We start from the raw sequence: 15,044 nt of genomic DNA, 5'->3' as shown, positions 1-15,044 counted from the left end.
ACTCACCATCTCTCTTCAAATCTTATGTAAAACAGGCTATACCTATTCTCCCTAAACTGCTTAGTTTATTTATCTTTTTTATCATTGCCTTTTAACTTTTTGCATGAACGATGCTGTACAAAACAAAAATGCATTGTACTCTATTAACAGGCAAATAATGTTAAATAATAGTAATAAAAGTTAAATAGAAATGGCTCCAAATAATATCCTTGGCCACTTTTCCTTAATACTGTCTCTAATGCAAATTCCTTTTTAAGAATTTTCAACTGCTTCCTAAAGATTCCGGTTGGCAACTAGGATTCAACAGAGCAAAGGGTTTCAAGAGCCTGATGATGATTATTGTAGAGTGTAAAGAAGCATCTTATGGATATGATTTGGGGGAGGCTTATGTTGTGGTTCTCAAAGGGCTGTCCCTGAGACACAATTCCTGTTTAGAATTCCTTCTGCAGTTCAGCTTACCTAGGGCTAAGAATAACTCTAAATCTACCATTAAATTAATAATAAACATCAGAATTTTACTGTGTCCTAGGTCTCACTGTCTTTTACATCTATTTTTGATCATCCTTTTCCTATCGGGGAATTCAAAGTGAGCATGCAATTGCTGTAATTTTCTAGTGAAATGTATTGACAGGGCTACGTGTGGTTGTAACAACAATTTATGGGGTGATTAGCAGCTGTATGCTAATTATCCAGGAAGCCCCTGAGTTCCTGGGTATGCTAATTATCAGTTCAGATTGAGTGGTGACTTTGTTTCATCTCCTATAAGGAGCTTCTACATGCAAAAGAATTCTGTACACACCTGATTTTGCAGAAAGACTTGTCGGAGAAGTCATTGACTGTGTCCTCTAGAAGCAAACTTTTCAAGGACTATGTCAGAAGTGAAAACGCTACTTTTGGTTTTCAGTTTAAATTTTTCCTTTTTTCTAGATAATAAAATGTGTAGCCCTTTTTTATATGTTTAGTGAAATCCCATGGCTCTCTGTATGCATGTGTATACACAGGAGTATACCTAAGGTGTACATTTTATACACAGTGTATATACCCCACACACGCTCACTCACAGTGGTCACCCTTAAAAACTTCCCAATTTTGTCTTAGATAAAAGAGGTTCCTCGGCATTCTAGTATAGGGAATCTTACATAATAGAGTTAGAATATTACAGACATTCAGGTTTTATTTTAAAGCAGATTGCATAATAGAAAAATGTCTCAAAAATAAACAAGGTGAGATCTGGTGTGGTTCACAGATTTCTAAATTATTCATTAAAAATATTTGCTAATCCTAGAAGTCTCTCAAATATTTTTCATCCCTAATGTCTCAATTTTCACTTGATTCTGTATCACTGATTCTGAAGCCACACCAGCCATGCTGAAGTCAGTGAGACTATGCTCAGGCTCAAGGGTCCATCAGTGTGCAACAAGTAGCAGAATCAGGGCTACCATGAGGCCTTTTGAGAGGGAACTGGTCTAGCCCACCTGTGCCTTCTAACAGCCTCTCCAGGGGGCCTGATAGAGGCCAGCCACCATTTATGAATAGCCACTGGAGAACAGGAAACAAGGAGTGGATGCTCCAGAGGGTGAGAACCTCCTGTGTGCAAGACCTTGAGCTCAGGAAGTCGTTCCGGCTAGGAGAGACTAGGAGTGCATGTTAGAGTAAGGAAGGCCCTGAGCCACAAGGGGAGTTCCCAGGCAAGAAGGCCTGGGTGGGGACTGCAGGTAGGCTCCTTCAGGGAAGCAACTCCGTATAAGTAGATCTGGGAGTGGCCTGCCAAAAGCAGGGCGGAGTCAGTGAAGCTGGAAGGTTTGATTTCTCTCCTGGGAGAAAGAGAGAATCCCCAGTACTGGGTGTTGTCTTGAATTTTATGTGGCAAAACTAGACCCAGAAGGGGGATGCTTTATGGACTCAGGATTGGGGGAGTTTATATAAGGAGCTGTGAAGAATGGAAACTGAGGCAGCGCTTCTCTGAATGACTCCAGGCCTCAGTGGGGGCTTTGGAGGAGGATGACCTGGTTATGAGCTTACATTGGTAATGGAACTGTTGTTCATAACTTATTTTCCTATTTTAAAAAAAAGTTCTGGTCATGGAGTCAAAGGAGAATCCAGATCATCAAAGGTATTTAGGCACCTAACTCCCACTGATTTCAGTCAGCAATCACTACACACCACAAACAGTAAATAATCAAAATGAAAAGTCTGTGAACAGCTCCTCACAGACTTCAATGTGTTTAAATAAACTATTCCGTGAATAATTTAATAAATGGGAATGGTGGGGAAGGCTATCTGCACAGAAAAAAGCTAACACAGTTGAATAATTTTATATAAATGAATAATACCAACATCTAGAGTAATAATACTTGGAGTTAGATACTAGAGGAGGAGATTCTACCAGGCCCTTGAGTGAGTAGGAAAGGAGCTGTTATACTCTCTATTGCCTGCACAGGCCAAGTAAGAGTGTGTCCATACTGCAGTAAAACAGTCGAAGCATGGCCATGACTGGCCTAGGTCAGCTGACTTAGGTCAAAGGGCTCCAGCTGTGTGGCTATAAAATAGCACGTAGATGTTTGGGCTTGGGCTGGAGCCTCAGTTTGGGGGAGGGTCTTGGAGCACGAATGTCTACACTGCTATTTTATAGCCATGCAGCTTGAGTCTAACTCAGCTGCCCTGGGCTCTGAGTCAGTTGCATAGGGTTTTATTGCAGTGTAGACATACTCAAAGATTCCAGGAGAATAGCAGACACTGAACTCCCTGCCCCATTGCTTTTGAGGAGGAGCTGGGGCCATGGCACTAATGCACAGGAGGAACAGGCTTCTGGGGTGTGGTAGGGGGCGTTTTCTGCCTGCGTGTTCAGAAAGGTACCATGGCTCTCTTCAGGGTGAGGTGACTCCACACCATCCCTAACTCTGGGCTGCTCCTGAAAGGCATGATCTAGCCCTAAGTGAGCAGTTGCTGTCTGACAATGCTTCCAGTATGTTGAGTCTTCAATGCTCTTCTCCCTAGCCATTCATTTTAAGAGTCTTGAAAGCTGCATTTTGAAAAGGTATTGTTAGAAGTCAAAAGGCTAAAATGGTCCCTTTCCCCTCTTGTGGGCAGAAGGGATGTGAACATGGAAGAGTGCTGGCTGAGGAAGCAACAGTGCTCTACCCTTGTTTCTTGTTACCCTTGTTGTATGCCCTGTGTCCTTTCATGTGGGTGTGCCATGGGCCAAAGGCGGAGGAAATTCAAAGTCAGTTCTGGCTTAGGGTGGAAGCACCATTTAGCAAGGTATTTGGAGCCATGATGTTAGGAAGAGGAAGAGATGCAGGAATCTAAGGGGAGAGGTGCAAATAACCTCAGCACAAATAACTATGGCATTTGCTAAATCCTTCAAGATTTTTGGGCCTGAATACTATGCCTTTCAAGCTGGGAGCAGAGAGAGGAAAGCAGTTACTAGTAAGAAGAACAGTCACAAGTGCAACCACAAGTGCAATGATTCAGATACCTTCATGGGCACATGTTGCATTTGTAGCTTAGCAAAAAATTGCACAGGGTGAAAAATTTGCAGGTACTCTGTTACGAGATTGCTAAGTGGTTCTATCTCTATTCAGTAAATTACTTAATCAGGGGCTAAACTTCAGCACCTCCTTCAGTCACATTGAAGTCTCCTGATTCATACTGAAAAAGTAGGCCAATCAGCTTATTACCTTAGGTGCATGTACTCGAATGCAAGAACCTTGGAAACAAGCAGGAAGAATTGGAACAATTGAAAGTCCTGGCACAATCAAGGAACTATGGTGTGATCGGAATAACAGAAACTTGCTGAGGCAGTTCACATGACTGGAGCACTATCATGGATGGTGTGACGGGGCAAGGCCAGATGGTTATGGCAGAGTATGCACAGAAAAAAGCTAACATCTAAAGTAATAATACTTGGAGTTAGATACTAGAGGGACAGATTCTACCAGGCCCTTGAGTGAGTAGGGAAAGGAGCCATTATACTCTGTATTACCTGCACAGGCCAAGTAAGAGTGTGCCCATACTGCAGTAAAACAGTCAAAGCATGGCCATGACTGGCTTAGGTCAGCTGACTTAGGTCAAAGGGCTCCAGCTGTGTGCTAAATACCAGGATAAGTGAAATGGCAGCTGCTCCAGGCCAATTAAGACACCTGGGGCCAATTAAGAACTTTCCAGAAGGCAGGGAGAAGGCTAGGTTGTTTGGGATACCTGAAGCCAATCAGGGGCTGGCTGAAACTAGTTAAAAGCCTCCCAGTTAGTTAGGTGGGAGGGCATGTCAGGAGCTGTGAGAAGAAGTTGTGCTGTTGGAGAGGCTGAGTAGTACACATCATATCAGGCACAAGGAAGGAGGCCCTGAGGTAAGGGTGAAGTGGAGCTTGAGGAAGTGAGGGCTGCTGAGGGGGAAGTAGCCCAGGGAATTGTACATGTCATGTTTCTAAAAGGTCAGCTACCATAGCTGATACTATTAGGGTCCCTGGGCTGGAGCCCGGAATAGAGGGTGGACCCGGGCTCCCCCCCCCACCTTTGCCCCCTGGTTAATCACTGAGACTGGGAGACAACAGAGACTGTGCAAGGAAGGATAACTTCTCCTCACCTCCCTCGCTGGCTTATGATCACAGTAGACTGTGACCCTTGTCTTTAGAGAAAGAAGGATTACACTGAGGGTCACAGAGAGCCTCTGAGGCTAGCGAAATCCAACAGGAAATGCGGGACCCATGGAGGCAAGGACAGAGCTTTGTCACAATGGATATAAACTATTCAGGAAGGACAGACATGGGAGGAAAGGTGGAGGAGTTGCATTGTATGTAAGATAGCGGTACAATTGCTCAGAGCTCCTGTTTGAAACTGGAGAAAAGCCTGTTGAGAGTCTTTGGGCTAAGTTTAGAGGCGAGAGCAAGGATGATGTTGTGGTGGGCTACAGACCACCAGATCAGAAGGATGAGGTAGACAAGGCTTTCTTCAGACAACTAACTGAAGTCTCCAGATCACAGGCCCTGGTTCTAATGGGGGACTTCAATCTCCCTGACATCTGCTGGAAGAGCAAATACAGCAATGAACAGATAACCCAGGAAGTTTTTGGAGAGTGTTGGGGACAACTTCCTGGTACAAGTGCTGGAGGAAACAACTAGGGGCCGTAATGCTCTTGACCTGTTGCTTACAAACAGGGAAGAATAGGTAGGGTAAGGAGAAGTGGGTGGCAACCTAGGCAGCAGTGACCATGAGATGGTTGCATTCAGGATCCTGACAAAAGGAAGAAAGGACAGTAGCAACATATGGACCCTGGACTTCAGAAACGCAGTCTTAGACTCCCTTAGGGGACTGATGGGTAGGATCCCCTGGGAGGCTAATATGAGGGGGAAAGGAGAATAGGAGAGCTAGCTATATTTTAAAGAAGCCTTACTGAGGGTGCAGGAACAAACCATTCCAATGTGCAGAAAGAATAGCAAATATGGCAGGTGACCAGCTTGGCTTAACAGTGAAATCTTTGGTGAGCTTAAGCTCAAAAAAGAAGCTTACAAGAAGTGGAAATTTGGACAGATGACTAGGGAGGAGTATAAAGATATTGCTAGAGCATGCAGGGGTGTAATCAGAAAGGCCAAGGCACAATTGGAGTTGCATCTAGAAAGGGATGTGAAGGGTAACAAGAAGGGTTTCTACAGGTATGTTAGTAACAAGAAGAAGGTCAGGGAAAGTGTGGGACCCTTACTGAATGGGGGAGGCAACATAGTGACAGATGATGTGGAAAAAGCTGAAGTATTCAATGCTTTTTTTGCCTTCGGCAACACAGTATGGAGAGGAGGTGAGCATCCCTCAGTGGTGAAAGAACAGGTTAAGGATGATTTAGAAAAGCTGGGCGTGCACAAGTCCATGGGTCCAGATCTAATGCATCCAAGAGTGCTGAGGGAGTTGGCTGATGTGATTGCAGCGCCATTGGCCATTATCTTTGAAAATTTGTGGTGATTGGGGATGGTCCCGGACAATTGGAAAAAGGCAAATATAGTGCCCATATTTTAAAAAGGGAAGAAAGAGAACCCGGGGAACTACAGACTGGTCAGCCTCGCTTCAGTCCCCGGCAAAATCATGGAACAGATCCTCAAGGAATCCATTCTGAAGCACTTGGAGGAGAGGAAAATGACCAGGAACAGTCAACATGGATTCACCAAGGGCAAGTCATGCCTGACCAACCTGATTGCTTTCTATGATGAGATAACTGGCTCTGTGGATACGGGGAAAGTGGTGGATGTAATATATCTTGACTTTAGCAAAGCTTTTGATACGGTCTCCCACAGTATTCTTGCCAGCAAGTTAAAGAAGTACAAATTGGATGAATGGACTATAAGGTGGATAGAAAGCTGGCTAGATTGTCAGGCTCAATGGGTGGTGTTCAATGGCTCGATGTCTAGTTGGCTGCCAGTATAAAATGGAGTGCCCCAGGGCTCGGTCCTGGGGCCAGTTTTGTTCAACATCTTAATTAACGATCTGGATGGTGGCATGAATTGCACCCTCAGCAAGTTTGCAGATTACACTAAACTGGGGGTGAGGATGTGAGCTAGATATGCTGGAGGGTAGGGATAGGGTCCAGAGTGACCAGACCAATTGGAGGATTGGACTAAAAGAAATTTGAGGTTCAACAAGGACAAGTGCAGAGTCCTGCACTTAGGACAGAAGAATCCCATGCACTGCTACAGGCTGGGGACTGACTGGCTAAACAGCAGTTCTGCAGAAAAGGACCTGGGGATTACAGTGGACGAGAAGCTGGATATGAGTCAGCAGTGTACACTTGTTGCCAAGAAGGCCAATGGCATATTGGGCTGTATTAGTAGGAGCATTGCCAGCAGATCAAGGGAAGTGATTATTCCCCTCTGTTCGGCACTGGTGAGGCCACACCTGGATTATTGTGTCCAGTTTTGGTCCCACTACAGAAGGGATGTGGACAAATTGGAGAGAGTCCAGCGGAGGGCAACAAAAATGATTAGGAGGCTGAGGCACATAACTTATGAGGAGAGGCTGATGGAACTGGAATTATTTAGTCTGCAGAAGAGAAGAGTGGGGGAGGGATTTGAGAGCAGCCTTCAGCTACCTGAAGGGGGGTTCCAAAGAGGATGGAGTTTGGCTGTTCTCAGTGGTCTCAGATGACAGAACAAAGAGCAGTGGTCTCAAGTTGCAGTGGGGGAGGTTTAGGTTGGATATTAGGAAACACTATTTCACTCGGGAGGGTGGTGAAGCACTGGAATGGGTTACCGAGGGCAGAGGTGGAATCTTCTTCCTTAGAGGTTTTTAAGTCCCAGCTTGACAAAGCCCTGGCTGGGATGATTTAGTTGGGGATTGGTCCTGCTTTGAACAGGGGATTGGACTAGATGACCTCCTGAGGTCTCTTCCAACCCTAATATTCTATGATTCTAAGGGGGGCATAATCATGTGCTAAAAGTTAAGCATGTACTTAAGTGCTTTTCTGAATAGTGATGGACTGCTGAATCGGAGAGACAGTCCCTGTCTGAAGAATTTAGAATCTAAATTTTCATGAATGAAAAAAGGAGGGAGGGGAAACAGTCACAAAAACTACTTCCACAGGGTTTTACAGCAGGTTAGTGTCAGAGCTGGGAACTGAACCCAAGGTTTCCTGACTTTTAGTCCTGTGCCACATGCACTCCCCATGAATATCCTACAGTATGTCTTGTGTGATGAACAATCAGAGATAATTTTCTTTCACATTCTCCAGTATTTTCTTAAAATTCACTATTTCCACAAGCATTTCGGCCAGCAAATTTGTTCACTAGATTGTTCATCAAAAGCGAAGAAAAATGGGACACAGTTGAAGGAAATGTATTAACAAATATCCCTTTGGCTTTTAACCCAGCAATGTGATCTGCATGAGGTTTGTAGAAACATATTTGAGAGTGCTGTTGGTCTTTCTGAGTTCCTATATTCTCACATTTTTTCAGTCCTATCTACCTTCTGTTCTATAGCCAAAAGAGGAAAATGTTTGTGCTTTAATTAAAAAAGTAAAATATAATTTCTAATTGTTTTGTGGATTTTTATTGAATTTCTGCAAATACTTTTATTGAAAACAGAAGATGCCTAATCGTGTTCTAGAAAATCAGTACAAGTATCAATGGAATAGAATCTTTTGTGCTAATCTACTTCCTCTATGGGAAATTGTTTAGCACACTACTTATATGTGGATGTTTTTATAAATAGACTGTAGGCAATTTATATTGGTCATAATTAAAAAGTCAGCAGTGCCACCAGAGTACCTGAGGTTTCCACATGCATTTTTTTTATTATTTATATTACAGCAGTAGACAAAACCCCCTCTCAGAAGTGGGATTGTCTTATGCTTGGTGATGTACAAACATATAAGGGTACTGTCTCTTGTCCCAAAGACCTTACATCTCAGGGCATATCTAGATGAAGAAATAAGTTCCTTTTGTTTGTTTTAAACCTGCTGCCTGTTAATTTCACTTGGTGACCCCCAGTTCTTGTGTTATGAGAAGGAATAAATAACTCTTCCTTATTTACTTTCTCTCTACCAGTCATGCTTTAATAGACGTCCATCATATGATTGTGTCTTTTCCAAGCTAAAAACTCCCAGTCGTATTAATCTCTCCTCATAAGGAAGCTGTTCCATACCACTAAACATTTTGTTGACTTTTTCTGTACCTTTTCCAAGGTATCTTTTTTTGAGATGGGGCAACCAGATTCAAAGTATTCAAAATGTGGGCATAGTATGGATTTCTATAGAGGCAGTCTGATATTTTCTGTTTCTTATCTTTCCCTTTCCTAATGATTCCCAACATTCTGTTAGCCTTTTTGACTGCTGCTGCATATTGAGTGGATGTTTTCAGATAACTATCCACAATGTCTCCAAGATCTTTCTTGAGTGGTAACATCTAATTTAGACCCCATGATTTTGTATGTATATTTGGAATTATGTTTTCCAATGTGCATTACTTTGAACTTATCAGCATGTAATTTCATCTGACATTTTTGTTGCCCAGTCACCCAAGTTTGTGAGATCCCTTTGTAACTCTTTGCAGTCTGCTTTGGATTTACCTATCTTGAGTAGTTTTGTATCATCTGCAAATTTTGGCATCTCACTGTTTACTGCTTTTTCCAGATCATTTATAAATATGTTAAACAGTACTGATCCCAGTACAGAACCCTGTGTACACTACTATTTACCCCTCTCCAGTCTGAAAACTGACCATTTTTTCCTACCCTTTATTTCCTATCTTTTAACTAGTTATTGCTCTATGAGAAGATCTTCCCTCTTATTGCATGATAGCTTACTTTGCTTAAGAGCCGTTGGTGAGGGCCTTGTCAAAAGCTTTCTGAAAATCTTAGTACACTATATACACTGGATCACCCTTGTCCACATGCTTATTGATGCCCCCAAAGAATTCTAATAGATTGGTGAGGCATGATTTCCCTTTACAAAATCATCAGTTTTGTCCTCCTCCAGGCTTGGAGAAAGAACCAAATCAAACATGGGGTAGATGCTTGGTTGTCTTATTTTTAGCAATGTTGTCCAGACACAAAAGGGAAAACTGCAAAAGGGAAAAATTATTTATAATTTTTTAACTGGAATCTTTAGGGAGATGTTAACATAGATCCCACAACAGGCCAAGGTCAAAATTTAATGAGCATACTCCTCCCCAGCAGTCTCATTGTTGTAATCCTAATATGAACTGGGATATATAAATCACTGGCCAAGAGGCATCAGAAGTGGAAAAGATCTACTGGCTTATTTAGTCACCTACTGCCAAAGCAGGCTCTAGTCCCAAAGTAGATATTTCAGATATTAATTTGATATATAAATAATATACTTCTATATTTAGCTGAAAGAGCAAATAATTCCATCACAATCTTTTTTCATGATTGACATTATTTCTGCCTTGGAATATTCCAAATTTCCTTCAGCATTGCATTCTTGGCCATAACAATTCCCATTCTATTATACAAACCCATTTAGACACTGAAATTGCCTCAGTTTAGTTCCACAAGATTATGACAGCAGTCACCTCCATTCAGATTTATAAAGTGCCTCTTTTGTATGTCTAGTCTCTCTGGACTTGTGGCTTCTCAGTAAATCTCTTTATTACAGAGATTACAGTAAAATGCAAAGCTGCTATACTCTAAAAATCAATTTACACTACACTATTTTTAGGTGATACATTCTGACAACTCTGCTTTTGAACAATGTGTTCCCCACATGTAAGATCAATTAAAAAAAAAAAGACAGAGGCAAAGCATTCCTTCTAATCTTCTACAGTGGATAGCGGAGATTTAAAAAGCACAAAAAACAAACCTGGAAACAAATCAATCCCTCCATAAAAGACTTTTTTAAGAATGGGCAGGAATGCATGGTGTATTAACAATTTCATCTACCATTGGGCAGATTTCTGCATTAAGTTTTATTTGCAGATTGGAAAGGTACGCAACTATTGTGGATAGCATTACTGAACCATTTCCTGAAAGAGAATAGCTGTCAAAAAGGTCTTTCTTTAAGGGATGAAGGGGGCAATTATATTAATGTAGCAGTCTTTCCTTCTCTGTGAGAACTGAGAAAGCAGGATTCTTGAGAATAAAATGTAAGGCCCTACTCATATTTGCCAAAGATATGATGTTAGCACATACTTAAATATGTTGTATAGAAAGTACTGAGTGGCTAAAATAGTTGTAGGAGGAGCAACTACATACAAATGGCACTTCTACTGGAGAAAAAAACATTATGAAGTATGTGAAAATTTTTTACCAACAAGGAGAGACCAATTTAACATAGCCATCTTTTCCTTCTTGGTTGACCACTGAGGAGACCTGAAGGATGAACTGCAGATATCTAAACAAGCCTAAGAAGAACAGTGGCTCTTTGTTCTTAGCATGCTCATAGAAATGTCCATCAGCTGGTGTCACCTAGGGGGTGTTTATTAGGATAATTGTCCCTGGCTAAATGTCTCACATGTTATCAACTAATATTTTTCTGTGAAATCACTGACAAAAGTATAAGGAAAAAGTTGTGTATTTTTTGGCAAAAATTTCTTCCTGATTACAACCAGCTCCACTACTGATCAAATGAGGAGGAGGAGGGGGAAACGAGGGTGGAGAAAGAGAGATCGATGCAAGGAAATGGAAGAGAACCAAGGAAAGAGAGGGAGAGAAAGAGAACCTGAGATTTGGGAAATGAAAGTGAGAAAGAAAAGAAATCTAGAAGAGAGGAGAACTGGCAGAGGGGAGGGGATTTTGGAAAGGGAGATGGAACAGGGGAAAGGGATAAGGGAGGTGCTAAACAGTTTGGGATTTTCTTACTTGATACACTTCCTCTCTCCCTTGTCCTTATTGCCACAGCTGTGATTGACAGAGCCACTTGTACTTGAACTCTTTCATTATTAAATGGAGGGGATTGCTGGCACAGTGTTCTCTGGAAGGACCCCTGTTATGGTTCCCGGATGAGCAGTACTTTTGACCTCTCATTCAGTTTTTCTGTGGGCACCCCTTTGAAGCGATCAGCCTAACACCTGCACTTCTCTCAGAGTGGAATCCCACAAATCACCCATTTTAAGACTGGGTCTCCAGGTTACAGCATCCATGTTCACCAAATGTGTTTCCTCAATAGGTCGAACTGGTTTTGGCTCCTGCAAAAGACTTCTGTTCAGGAACTGGGAACAGTAGGTAAATGCAGTGACACCAAACTACTTCTTCAAAACAAAATATTATTTATTTATCCGTAAGAACATAGCAATCAGAAAGCAAAGGGTTTAACATAACAAAATACATGTTGTTTTACCTAAGTTTAGCATTGACCTCAAGACAGGTCAGCCCAATTTATACCTGCTACCTCCACTCTTCTGGGGACAGGTTACAGTCTGTTTCACTGAAAACTCTCCTTCTCCGTTTCAGAGTTTAAGCTTTAACTCTTCCCCGGTACTTTGTTTCAGCTATCCCACTTGGATTTCCACCACTTCCTTTGATGTTAGCAGGCAGCCTCCTGATCAGATCTTAGTGGGGTCAAATCTTCAAAGGAACTCTTCACTTGTGAGAAAGTGAAATGGAATTTCAAGCTGTATAGGTCATATGTCTAGTGATTAAATGATGTAGAGTTGGGTGGAAGGAAAAGGTGCTGCTGCTCTGGGTGACTGATATTTTGCGGTTCCTATATTGTGTTTCTCAGTGTAGCTCCAGGGCTCCTGGAGCATTGGATTGGGCCCTTTTGGTGTTGAATTTCTTTTGGATTAAAATGTAAGAAAATTAATAAAATCACAGTGGCCAATGCCTTGAGATATGCACTAATGCATTTGATCTTATTTAAGAGGAAACTCGAATCCCATTGGTGTGTGTCTGAGGCAACCAGATACCAGAATACATCCCTTTAAGTAGTTCACAAAGGAGCCATTCAAATTTCCTGGGATAGAGGGGAGAAAAGAGGGATATAGTTTGTAATCTTCATAATAAAGCTATTTTACATGTATCTTTTAAAAATATTAAGACGTTAATTCAAAAATGTTACTACTCTTCAAACCCATGAAAGTAAACAAACAAATGTCAACCTTATCAGAATTTTCATTGTTTGTGTCACGACTTAAATCCAACCTAAATATAATTTCGGTCTGTGAATATGTCCCCCCTGCAAACCATATTTAAGAAGCAGCAAAGCATGAGATGCTGTGCACAGCATACTGGTATGCAGCCTTTTTCTTACTGATTCAGTACAGCTGTAGCTAGATTTTTATGATTTTCTCTCAAGTAATTAGTTTTTGTGTTAATGTTCAGCATCACTGATTGCGGACATCATGTCTCATTGTGGCTGTTCTTATTGATTTATGCTGTAAAATGTTTGAAAAGAAAGCAATAAATCATGTTTTGTGTTCTTATAAAATAAATTGATACTTTTTTATTGTGTGCCCCCAACCCTAAGCGCTGAACTACCCCTCAGTAATACCCTCCTCCTAAATATAATGTTCTGTCAGACAGAACAGAACATTTACTCTGCTGGAATGAAAAAAAAAACACTATCACCAAAACAATTTTCTATGCAAAAGTACACAAAAAATACTTCATTATTCTACATAATTTATGATATTCATATTGGGCCAATTCTGTTCCCATCATTTAAAATCAATGATAACATTGATTTCAATGGTATCTGGAGTGGGATTTTTGCCTGTAACCCTGGGTCACACTTTTATTACAGGTTTCAGAGTAGCAGCTGTGTTAGTCTGTATTCACAAAAAAGAAAAGGAGTACTTGTGGCACCTTAGAGACTAACAAATTTATTTGAGCATAAGCTTTCGTGAGCTACAGCTACAGCCTCTTGACCACTCCTATTTACATCATAAAACAAACAAAAAATCACACACACTAGCCATAATCTGATTGACCAGAGGTGGGGCTGTTCAGCAGAGCCCAACCTTCCTGTATAAAATCAGCCATTTCTAACCCTTGCCTTTCAGAGAGCTCTGACAAACATACCCTGCTTCAGGAACTTGGTCTGAATGTTTCAGAAACCCTCTTTATGTACTCCATTATAGCCTTTAAACCAATCCTTCTCTTCCCCCCTCCTCAACAGACTTTTCATGCTGATGTATTTAGTATCACTCTCTAACACATTTATGAACTTACTTTTCAGTTGTAGAGGTCTTTCTCCTTTACTAATCTGGAAATGAAACATGGCTACAATCCTGCAAGTTGCACTATGTGTCTAGAGCCTCACTGATTTCAATGGGGTTTACCTTGGTGGAACAGCTTTCAGGATGGGTGGGGGGAGGTCTAAGAGTTTTAACCTAGTTGAGAGAACAACCAAGCCAGGTATAAATAGAAACAAAATAAGGAGAGATGGTGCCATGGCAGGTTTCTAGAGATGTTGGAGAGGCTAAAGTAGAAAAATCATTCAGAAGTCCCTTCTTACCACTGGTTGAGAGTTATGCTTCTTTGGGGTGCTCAGAATATCTGTACCAAGAAATAAAAGCAAACTAGTAAGAAAAGGAGTACTTGTGGCACCTTAGAGACTAACAAATTTATTTGAGCATAAGCTTTCGTGAGCTACAGCTCACTTCATCGGATGCATTTGGTGGAAAATAAAGAGGGGAGATTGATATACACACACAGAGAACATGAAACAATGGGTTTTATCATACACACTGTAAGGAGAGTGATCACTTAAGATGAGCCATCACCAGCAGCGGGGCGGGGAAGGAGGAAAACCTTTCATGGTGACAAGCAAGGTAGGCTATTTTCAGCAGTTAACAAGAACATCTGAGGAACAGTGGGGGGCGGGGGAGAAAAAACATGGGGAAATAGTTTTACTTTGTGTAATGACTCATTCATTCCCAGTCTCTATTCAAGCCTAAGTTAATTGTATCCAGTTTGCAAATTAATTTCAATTCAGCAGTCTCTCATTGGAGTCTGTTTTTGAAGTTTTTTTGTTGAAGGATAGCCACCCTCAGGTCTGCAATCGAGTGACCAGAGAGATTGAAGTGTTCTCCAACTGGTTTTTGAATGTTATAATTCTTGATGTCTTTGTGTCCATTTATTCTTTTATGTAGAGACTGTCCAGTTTGACCAATGTACATGGCAGAGAGGCATTGCTGGCACATGATGGCATATATCACATTGGTAGATGCGCAGGTGAACGAGCCTCTGATAGTGTGACTGATGTGATTAGGCCCTATGCTGGTGTCCCCTGAATAGATATGTGGACAGAGTTGGCAACGGGCTTTGTTGCAAGGATAGGTTCCTGGGTTAGTGGTTCTGTTGTGTGGTGTGTGGTTGCTGGTGAATATTTGCTTCAGGTTGGGGGGCTGTCTGTAAGCAAGGACTGGCCTGTCTCCCAAGATCTGTGAGAGTGCTGGGTCGTCCTTCAGGATAGGTTGAGTCATTACACAAAGTAAAACTATTTCCCCATGTTATTTCTCCCCCCCCACCCTACCCCCCGCTGTTCCTCAGATGTTCTTGTTAACTGCTGGAAATAGCCTACCTTGCTTGTCGCCATGAAAGGTTTTCCTCCTTTCCCTCCCCCCCGCTGCTGGTGATGGCTCATCTTAAGTGATCACTCTCCT

The 15,044-nt window shown here is 41.8% G+C and overlaps 1 long non-coding RNA gene across 1 annotated transcript; it reads right to left on the bottom strand.

The window, feature by feature from the left end:
* Positions 1 to 11,726: 11,726 nt before the first annotated feature.
* Positions 11,727 to 13,969, bottom strand: LOC122458467. The gene is made up of 3 exons (XR_006278524.1): positions 13,895 to 13,969; positions 13,609 to 13,769; positions 11,727 to 12,391 (listed from the first exon to the last, which is right to left on the bottom strand). It is a non-coding gene; the product is annotated as an uncharacterized LOC122458467 (long non-coding RNA).
* Positions 13,970 to 15,044: the final 1,075 nt, after the last annotated feature.

The sequence above is a fragment of the Dermochelys coriacea genome, chromosome 2, assembly GCF_009764565.3.
Source record: "Dermochelys coriacea isolate rDerCor1 chromosome 2, rDerCor1.pri.v4, whole genome shotgun sequence".
NCBI lineage: Eukaryota > Metazoa > Chordata > Testudines > Dermochelyidae > Dermochelys > Dermochelys coriacea.
The sequence above is the reverse complement of the archived record's forward strand: the minus strand, read 5'-3'. Positions and strand labels throughout refer to the sequence as shown.